A 10,842-nucleotide genomic window follows, 5' to 3' on the forward strand; every position below is an offset into this window, starting at 1 on the left:
TCTTTCACTTCCAGACCTCTTAAAACAGTGGTTTGTCCCTTGCTGTTTTTATTTCTGCAATTTATTACAGCTTCCTCTTCTTACATTTATTGAGCACTTACGATGTAAAAACAATATGGAAATAGAGATCGAAAAACAGTCCCTACTCCCGAAGAGCTTCTAGTTAGTAAGGAAGACAGTAAACCAAATCAACACAACAAATAAAATACATTTTATGACATAAATATGTGCACAAGTATCCATGGGGGACTGCCTGGAGGAAATTGGAGAGACTTCCTAGGGAGGTGACATTTGAGTTAGGCCTTGAACAATGAGTTCAATATTACCAGGCAGAGACTGTACATATATTGCACATGACTGACAGGAACAATTTATGCAGATAGCTGAGAAACCATATTAATGATTACTTAGGAAATATCAAATAATTCAGGTGTCATCAGAGTAAGGAACGTCTGGGGAAGAGATGAAGAGTCATTTAGGCTAGTTGTTCTCAAACTTTAGCAAATATCAGAATCATCCAGAAGACTTGTAAAAATGCCAATTGGTAGGCTTCATTCCCAAAGTTTTGGAAGGGGTGTGGGTTGAGCCAGATAATTTACATTTATAACAAGTTCGCAAGTGAAGCCAATGCTGCTAATCTGGGGACCACACTTTGAGAACCACTGGCTTAGTAATCCAGCTTCTGCTTCAGTCGTTACAGTGAAATTACTTTTAGATGTCACCAAAGATCCCCAACTGCCAAATGCAGTGAACTCATTCGCAGTCTTCATTTTCCTTGGTGAGTTTGCAGCATTTGACATCATTGACAATTTCAGTGAGCTCTTAACTGTCTCCCAGCTTTTAGCCTCTCTTTTAGTCCATTCAGTATTCTGAAGCCCACAGGATTGTCCAAAATACAAGTATAAACCCATCACTTCATATTAAAACTCACCAATGGCTCCCCATTCTCTACAGTTAGAGCCCAAACTGGACAGACTGGCATGGAAAATCCTTGGCATTCCGACCACATTTACCTCTGCCCCTGCTGCTGCCCAGGATTGCATAGCCTTTGTTCCAGGCACATCAAGCTACCAGCCAGTCCCCAGACATGCTGTGTGCTCGTGTCCTCTTCACCTTCATATGTGCACTTCCCTTTGCCTATAATGCCCTTGCTCCCTCCCCTCCCCTATCCCATCCTCCCCTGGATCCATAATGATATAGTGGACCCATAGTGATATATGGTTTGGACGTGTGTCCCCTCCAAATCTCATGTTGAAATGTGATCCCCAATGTTGGAGGTGAGGCCCAGTGGGAGGTGTTGGATCTTGAGGGCAGATCCCTCATGATGGCTTAGCGCCATCCCCTTGGTGATAAGCAAGTTCTCACTCTTTTAGTTCACAGTAGACCTGGTTGTTTAAAAGGAGCCTGACACCCCCTCTCTCTCTTGCTCCCTCTCTTGCCATATGACACACTGGCTCCCCTTTGCCTTCCACCGTGAATGTAAGCTTCCCGAGGCCCTCATCAGAAGCAGATGCTGGCACTATGCTTCACCTACAGCCTGCAGAACTGTGAGCCAAATAAACCTCTTTTTTTCTTTTTTTTCTTTTTTTTTGAGACAAATTCTTGCTCTGTCACCCAATCTGGAGTGACCTGGTGCAAGCTCCGCTCACTGCAACCTCTGCCTCCCAGGTTCAAACAATTCTCATCCCTCAGCCTCCTGGGTAAGTGGGATTACAGGCTTGTGCCACCACACCCAGCTAATTTTTGTATTTTTAGTAGAGACAGGCTCTTGCCATGTTAGCCAGGCTGGTCTCAAACTCCTGACCTCAAGTGATCCACCCGCTTCAGCCTCCCAAAGTTCTGGGATAATAGATGTGAGCCACCAGGCCTGGCCAAAATAAATCCCTTTTCCCCTTAAATTACCCAGTCTCAGGTATTCCTTTATAGCAATGCAAAATGGACCAATACCTATGGAATTTTGGGTGAAGGCCTAGCTTCAATGACATCTCCTCTCCAAAGCCTTCCTCAGCTTCCTGGCTCCTTTCCCTGAGATCCTCCACAGTTGGTTTCTATGTATTATATATACCACTTAACAACTAGTTGAACATGTGATTGGTATATGGGGACTTGCTTCAGTCTCTGAATCTTACTTTTAATCTATGTTGTTATTTTCGTTATTCTCATAAAAGACTTTCAATAAAGGTGTATTGAATGAATGTTGAGAACATAGTACACATTTGATAAATAATTATTTGAGTAGGCACTTGCTGCTTACCCAGTGGAACAGGCAAGCAGGCAAAGAGGAGGAGGAGGACACAAAGACAAACTTTGTTAATGAGCAAGTATCAAACGTGCCACCTCACAGCCTCCTGACTCCCTGCCTTAGAGGGTGAACCACAGGCTATTTCCCATGATTCCCTCTTTGTTTGATGACACAGTGATTTGTCAGCTCTGTGGACTGGGCAGTTATGCAGCTGCCTTTCTCGCTTTCAGCAAACTACTTGCTGGAGGACTTATCCAAAGCTGAGAAGCAACACCTGTGGGGACTGGGCAGGAAACACTTTAGTAGTTTGTCTTGGTGCATGCACCACAAGCAGACAGCCATTTGCCTTCCATTTGGTTTCTGCAACTGAACGAATGCTACGGGGTTCTCTGCTGCCACGAAGAAGAGAGCCCCCCCACCATCCATTCTTCCTCTCTCTCTCTTAGTCTTACCCCTACACATTCTGATTGTTGTGGTGACCAGATCCTGTGGAAATAAAACAGGCCTGAGTTCCTATGTGGCTGGGCTGTATCCTCCTCATTATCTAATAAAGCTATGACATTAAGGAAGCCTCTATCAACTAATGAGCTCACATGCCTTGTTTCACCTAGCCTTTCCCCATCTCTGTGCAAATGGCTACTAGAACAGCCATTTATAAAGTGACAACTATGTGTTGGATGTTTTGCATACATGATCTCATTAGATCCATACCACATTCCTGCAAGAAATATATCTTTATCTCCATTTAACAAATAAAGATACTGATGCTCAAAGAAGTCAAATAACTTATCCAAGGTTGACAAGCTAATAAGTGGTAGGGGTCAGATTTGAACCTATGTTGCAACCATTTTAGAGTCCTATATGTTTTCCATTATTTATATCATATTGGAGAACTAAAAAAGGTGAAAGTTACAGACTCAGCCAATGTCATAGCAGGAATTAAATTCAAGGTGTTCTGATTTCCAGGGCAACCTACAAATATCCACCATATTGAAAGAACTGTTTGAATGGATATGTTTAATGTTCCAAGAATTTATGAAACTTAAAAATATATGTTGATACTGCAGTTTGAAAAGGACCCAGAAATGGAAAAGCTGTTTGTTCATGAGTGTCCCTTTTCTCTACTGTCCTGTAGTCAGTGCCCCCTCAAAGTTGGATGCACCTGAGTGGAGATGCTTTTCTGTCACCTAAAGTCACACATTTACCTTTGATCCAGACCCTCCCCAGAAGCAGTGCTTTTGAAATCTTCTCCTCTTCTTTTTGTTTGACCAAATATAAATGATAGTTTATTTCTAGAACGATGCCAAGTTCAATAAAGCAATGATGGAGTTGTGTTTTGTTTTCTGGTCAAGTTGACACCATAAAGTGGGTTTTCCTGAATATTTCCCTGTTCCACTGGTGTTCTTGGCATTGTGAATAAACAGAGCTGGTGATAACATCCATCACAGAGTTAAGCACATTGAGTGGGTGATAAAGTCAGCAAGAAGCTGAAACAAGAATTACCACGGATAAGCTGCCAAGAGTTGGCTGTAGATTCTAAGTGGACACTGTGGCTCATTCATCTTCGCCCTTCAGCTTTTCCACCCCAACATCATCCCTGCCTCAGCACTCATGACAAGAGTAGGAAAGTAGGAGAGAAGGAAAGCACAGGGACCAAGTACAGGGGACAAATACATAGCATTGATCTGCCTGAGATAAGATTTAAAGACTCAGTAGTAAATTCTTAATGAGTACTGAGAGAGAACAAAGAAAAATGTTGTGGGTGTTGCTGTTGTTGTTGTTGTTGTTGTTGTTGTTGTTGTTGTTTGAGACAGAATCTCCCTCTGTCACCCAGGTTGGAGTGCAGTGGAGCGATCTTAGCTCACTGCAAACTGCACCTCCTGGGTTCATACCATTCTCCTGCCTCAGCCTCCCGAGTAGCTGGGACTACAGGCGCCCACCACCACACCTGACTAATTTTTTGTATTTTTAGTAGAGGCGGGGTTTCACTGTGTTGGCCAGGATGGCCTCGATCTCCTGACCTTGTGATCCGCCTGCCTCGGCCTCCCAAAGTGCTGGGATTACAGGTGTGAGCCACCACACCCGGCCGAAAAACACTTTTTAAGTCAAAATGAACCAACTAACAAACAAAAATCATATTCCAGAAGTGCAAGTAGACACAAATGATCACTGGGCTTCTTTTAAGCAACATTCTGTTTTCTTGTCCTAACCTATCTCAAGCTAAGGAAATTCTAGGGTCTATTGTTCAAAGACTTGAAATGTTTCCTTGGATTATTCCCACTCTTATATTTTTCTTGCCTCTTTCCAAAAGTGGGTTAAAAATGTCCAGGTTTTTTAACTCATTAAGATGCTTGATGAGCATCTTAATGAGTTAGTCACGATTACAACAGCATCTTTTAAATTTCCCAGCCTGTTGAAAGGCTGCCGTGAAAGGAGCTTCTACAAACAAAATCTGGGCTGTGTGTCTCATTATCTTATGTTGCAAAAAGTGAATGAGGAGTTACTTCCAAAAGAGTAATTAGCATAAAGGCTGCTGAAGCAGAGGAGAGATAGGTGGGCTACTGTCTCAATGGAAAATGTCGCTGTTGTTTCTGCAAGGAATATGTACATTACTACTAAAGGAGAAGATCTTTGCTAACAAATGTGAAAGGGTTTCACATAGTTCATGGCACATAATAAGTGCTCATAATTTGTTTGCTGCATCGGAATTCTCTCTGTAGGCTACTTCTCAGTCAAATAATCAACTGTGACTACCTCCATTTCCTTACCATCCAGTCTCCTTATGTTCCTTCTATTACAGGAATTGCAGCCTCATCACCTATCACAATATTTCTCAACCCTTTTCTTTTCATTATTGCCTTCCTAAGGAGGCTTTTCAGACATTTTTAAAAATTGCTCTCCTCTATCAAATTTTGGTAGCACAGTGTGATGGTTAATTTTATGTGTCAACTTTAGCGGGCTAAGGATTGCTGAGATCACTGGTAAAACATTATTTGTGGGTGTGTCTGGGAGGGTGTTCTTGGAAAAGGTTAGCATTTGAATTGGTAGAGTGAGTAAAAGATCACCCTTGGCAGTGTGAGTGGGCATCATGCAATCTCTTGAAGGCCTGAATAAAACAGAGAGGTGGAGGAAGCACAAGTTCACTCTCTCTTCTGGAGTTGGGACATCCATCTCCTCCTGCCCTTGGATATCAGTAGTGTTTCTGGTTCTTGGGCCTTTGGACTTGGACTGGGACTTACAGGATTGGCCCTCCTGGTTCTCAGGCCTTCTGGCTTGGACTGGAGTTATAATACACCACTGACTTTCCTGGGCTTCCAATTTTCAGACAGCTGATCATGGGACTTCACAGGTTCCATAATTGCATGAGCCAATCTCTCATAATAAATCTATTTCTGTATATCTATATATAATATATGCTATCAGTTCTGTTTCTCTGGAGAGCCCTAATACACGCAGATATATTGTGGTATCAGTTTATGCATTGTATGTATATCTGAACTTTGTACATTTAAAAAATTAAGTTGTTTTTTATCCCCCAAGAGCAATTCTCACTCCCATTGAGAATGTGCAACCTATCAGACCACAGCAGACCGATTCAGGACACAGCAGAAGCAGATCACAGAAGTAGATGCTAGACAATCGATTTGGGCAAAAATTGATGCAGATGTCTGGCATAGAAGTTTGTCTAGATCAGGCTTAGTGAAGGTAAAGACAGACAGTTGGCCATACAGGTTAGCCAAACAAGATACAGGTTGGAGAATACAGCTGACAGCAGTGTTGATGCAAGATAGGAGGGCAAGGTTCAAGGCAGGCAGAGATGTGAGAAATGTTTGTCCACTGGGTCAGAGAATGCCTTATATAGAGAATCTCATCATCCAGAAAATTTCCATAAAGAGAAATTATTCTCAGGTCTGAAGCCAGTTTTAGACATTTTGCCTTTGTTCCTCAGGAGCCTGGACTACCCAGCCAACTGTGCACTATTGATGAAAACCTCTGATTATTATAGAGGAATACATTATGTTGGCTCCTGTATTCCCTGAGAACCATCTACATCTCCTAGCACTTTGAAGTCGTGGTATCAGATGAAACAACCAAGCCTTCCAAACTGACTTGGAGCTGTGCTGAAGTGTTCATGGCCTCAAGCATTCCAGCAGGTTGATCGGATATGAGGTGTGATATTCCTTTTCCTCAAGTCATTTATCCTCTGGGGATCCTAACCTAACCTAATCTCTCCTAACCTAAAAACAGGAGCAGACCCAGGGTCCTGACTGGGCATTCTCATTATGCTTCCTAAAACCATTAGGATCTCTTCATGGTCACATGCAACAGCCTTTCTCTTTCTCAGGCCTGCAGCTCATTGCATGTGGTGCTGCCTCTCACATTCTCCTCTTTAATTAGAGGTCAGCCACTCTAACTCCAGCCTTCATCACACTCTGCCTCTAGAGTCTTCTGAATGCTGTCTTTGAGAGTCTTCTCAGTCTCTTCCTTCCTCTTTATCTTTTATCAAAGGCACTCTTTTAATCTTTTGGTTCCTTTCTGTTGCCCCTCCATTCTCATCTGTTTATATGTTCGCTTTAAGGTCATAAACATTGTTGAGTGCTTGCTATATGCCTAGCACTGATATAAACAAGATATGGCTTTTGTGCATTCTTGTGATGGAACAGATATATATATATATATATATATATATATATATATATATATATATATATATAAAACCAAGCAAAACACAATGTGAAGTATGTAATACAGATCTGTACAAAATGTCTTAGCAACTCAAAAGAGGAAGTGATGAATTCTGTCTTGAGAAAAATAAAAGGCACTGCAGAAGGAAAAAGTTTTGATTTGTGCTTTGAGAATGAATTAGGGATTTATGAAAAGAAAAGTTGGAGGAAGGACATTACAGACAGAGAGATGAAGATGGGACAGGAACAGCATGACCAAGGAAGGTTAGAAAGGCCACGTGACTGGAGGGGAAGTAGATAAGAGTGGGCAGGGGGAGTGGTAGGCAACGACCCTGGAAAGTTAGGAATGCACCACATCTGTAGTCACCATTTAAACTTACATGTCTAGTTATTCAAATGGATCATTGCACTGCCTGGGACATTCATTTCTAAAAAGTATAATTTAGCTCATACTACTTACTATATACCATGTAACATGCTTACTGCTGGTAATACAAAGATAAATAAGCTGTCCCCTCAAGAAATCAAAATATAATAGAGAGGTAGATGTGTTTTAAAAGTTATTATGTGCAATACAAGCCAACCCATGCAGTGAAGGTAGTATGTATATGACACAAAATAGAGAGTGATTAGTTCTGACCAGAGCATGTTTCAGAGAAAAAGTGATAGCAGAGCTTTAAGAGATTAATTGGGGTTGGGTGGTGCGGTAAGCAGAATAATGGCTTCCCAAAGATATCCACATCCCAAACTTGTAAACGTTACCTTACATGTCAATGAGGACTTTGCAGATATGACTAAGTTTAAGGAAGATGGGAAGATTAGATTATTCAGATGAGCCTGATGTAATCACAGGGGCCCTTATAGAAAAAGAAGGCGGGAGTGTCAGAGAAAGAGATATGACAATGAGGGGCCATCAGCCAAAACCAAAAACAAACAAACCAAAAACTGTGGTTAGAAGCTGGAAGAGGCAAAGAACAGTCTCTACTCCAGCTCCAGGAGGTATGAAGGTCTGTCAATGCCTTAATTTTAGCCTCATGAAATAGCCTCATTTCAGACTTCTGACCTCAAAAAGAGTAAGTTTGTGATAGTTTGTTACAGCAGCAACAGGAAATGAATACAGATGGAAAATCAGCCAGGGTGTTGGGGGTGAGTGCATTCCAGGCAGAAGGAATAGCATAAGCAAAGGCACAGAGGCATGAAATAGCATGGCAAACCCTCGGGGCACGGGTTACAAGTTGTTTAGTGTTGGCTGGGTTTAAGAACCACCAAGTAAGGAGCAGAAGAATGCACTGGCATGCAAGGCAAGTGCCAGATGACACAGGGCCTGGTAAGGAGCAGCCCTACCATGGAGCTTAGGTATTGCTGAAGCTTAGAAGGTAAATCAGGAGCCATTTCATGGTTTCACACAAAAAAGGAAAAACACTGAATTTTCAATTTTGGAAGAAAAGCTTAATGGGGAAGAGCCCAGGGCAGGGAGACTATTTAAGGAAGCTATAACAAAGTCCTGGAGGGACGCGGTGGAGCTTGAACTAAAGCAGTGTGAGTAGTAGGAGAAGGCAGGGTAGCTATTTTTAGGATTCAGAGAGTGACCAAATATGAGGAGCAAGGAGAAAGGGAAGAGTCAAGGATGACCCCACATTTCTGATTTGGACTTTGGTGAATGTCCATGTGCTTACTGACATGGGAAAAACTGGAAGTTCTCCCAAAATTTCTTAGATTCAAATTTTCTGACTTTATGTATCCACTAGGCTAATCCACCCATCAACCTATGTCTAGACAGTCTTTAAAGTCTTCCTAGCCACTTTTTCTGATTCTAGCCTTTCCCCTTCTCAAGCTATTCTCCACCATGTTGTCAGAACAACTAATTCAATATTCATAAAATATTTATTTAGTGCCTGTCATGTTCCAGGTTCTGTTATAGACTCTGTTCATATCATAATGAACAAAACAATTTAAAAAATAGGTTAGCTTGCATTTAATCTAGAAGATCCTTATAGAAGGTAATTTTGGGTAGTTCCATCTCCAATTCATATCTTCTACAATGGCTTCAAATTTCATCTCACTTTATATCTAAATTTTTTGGTGTGTGCTCAAGCTCTCTGTCAACTTCCTTGCACCAAACGAGCTGTAGGGACTCTTAACTTACAAACGGGTTGTGATCTAAAGCAGTGCTTTTCAAACTATCTGTGTGGTTAATTTTTTTTAATTTCCAAGCTTGTGGTCTAAGTGTCTTCCTGCATATGACTAGTGCACAGGTCATGCCACCTGTGACTCACTTTGAGAATTCCATGACACCCAAACCAATCCGTACCCTGCTCATTGACATGAGTCCACTGACAATGTGCTTGTATGTTACAGCATTCTTGATTTGCTCTAGAAATTTCTAAATGCTTACTCTCAATTTTAGCACCATCCACATACCACATTTGAAATCTCCATACTTAGTAAACCCCTTACTGAAACAGTTTTGAGGAATTTGGAACACATTTTTTATAAGTGCCTAATTGTATCGTGATGGCATTTTTTTACCTTTTTTTTTCCTTCAGCTTTTAAGTTCGGGGTATATGTGCAGGATGTGGGGGTTTGTTACATAGGTAAATGTGTGCCATGGTGATTTGCTGTACAATTCATCCCATTACCTGCGTATTAAGCCCAGTATCCATTAGCTGTTCTTCCCGACACTCTCCCTCCCCTCACACCCCACTCTGACTGACCCCATCATGTGTTGTTCCCCCCATGTGTCCATGTGTTCTCATTATTCATCTCCCACTTATAAGTGAGAACATGCGGTGTTTGGTTCTCTGTCCCTGCGTTAGTTTGCTGAGGATAATGGCCTCCAGCTCCATCCATGTCCCTGCAAAAGATATGATCTTATTCCTTTTTATGGCTGCATAGTATTCCATGGTGTGTATGTACATTTTCTTTATCCAGTCTGTCATTGATGGAAATTTAGGTTGATTCCATGTCTTTGCTATTGTGAATGTGCTGCAATGAACATAAACATGCATGTATCTTTATAATATAATGATTTATATTCCTTTGGGTATATACTCAATAGTTGGATTACTAGGTCAAATGTTATTCCTGCCTCTAGCTCTTTGAGGAATTGCCACACTGTCTTCCACAATGGTTGAACTAATTTACACTCCAACCAACAGCGTAAAAGCATTCCTTTTTCTCCACAAGCTCGCCAGCATCTGTTGTTTTTTGACTTTTTAGTAATAGCCATTCTGACTGGCATGAGATGGTATCTCATTGTGGTTTTGATTTGCATTTCTCTAATGATCAGTGATGTTGAGCTTTTTATCATATGTTTTTGGCCACATGTATGACTTCTTTTGAGAAGCGTCTGTTCATGTCCTTTGCCCGTCTTTTAATGGGGTTGTTTTTTTCTTGTAAATTTGTGTAAGTTCCTTGTAAACTCTGGATATTAGACCTTTGTCAGATGAATAGATTGCAAAAATTTTCTTCCATTCTGTAAATTGTCTGTTTGATGATAGTTTCATTTGCTGTGCGGAAGCTCATTAGTTTAATTAGATCCCATTTGTCAATTTTTGCCTTTATTGCAATTGCTTTTGGCATTTTTGCCATGAAGGCACTTTTTTTTTTTTTTTTTTTTTTTTGGCTCACCCATTGAAACCTATATTGGCCATGCTAGCTTATGTTTTTCCTGTAAACCGACCTTAGACTATGTGGAGACAGGAGAAGGAAGAGTTCTGGGACTACTCTTTGGTACACCATTTTCCTTTAAAGAATGAATGCTTCTTATTGTGCCTTCTTTTTCATGTTTTTCTTTTACTTCTCCTTAACCATCCCATTTCATGCAAATGAAGATTAAAATTAATGTGAAAGACTCTCAAATTTTTATCAAGTTCTTGCCAGAGGTATTCCAACCACTTCAATTTTACCAGCCCT

This window comes from Symphalangus syndactylus, chromosome 12 (genome assembly GCF_028878055.3).
Source record: "Symphalangus syndactylus isolate Jambi chromosome 12, NHGRI_mSymSyn1-v2.1_pri, whole genome shotgun sequence".
In the NCBI taxonomy this organism is placed as follows: Eukaryota; Metazoa; Chordata; class Mammalia; order Primates; family Hylobatidae; genus Symphalangus; species Symphalangus syndactylus.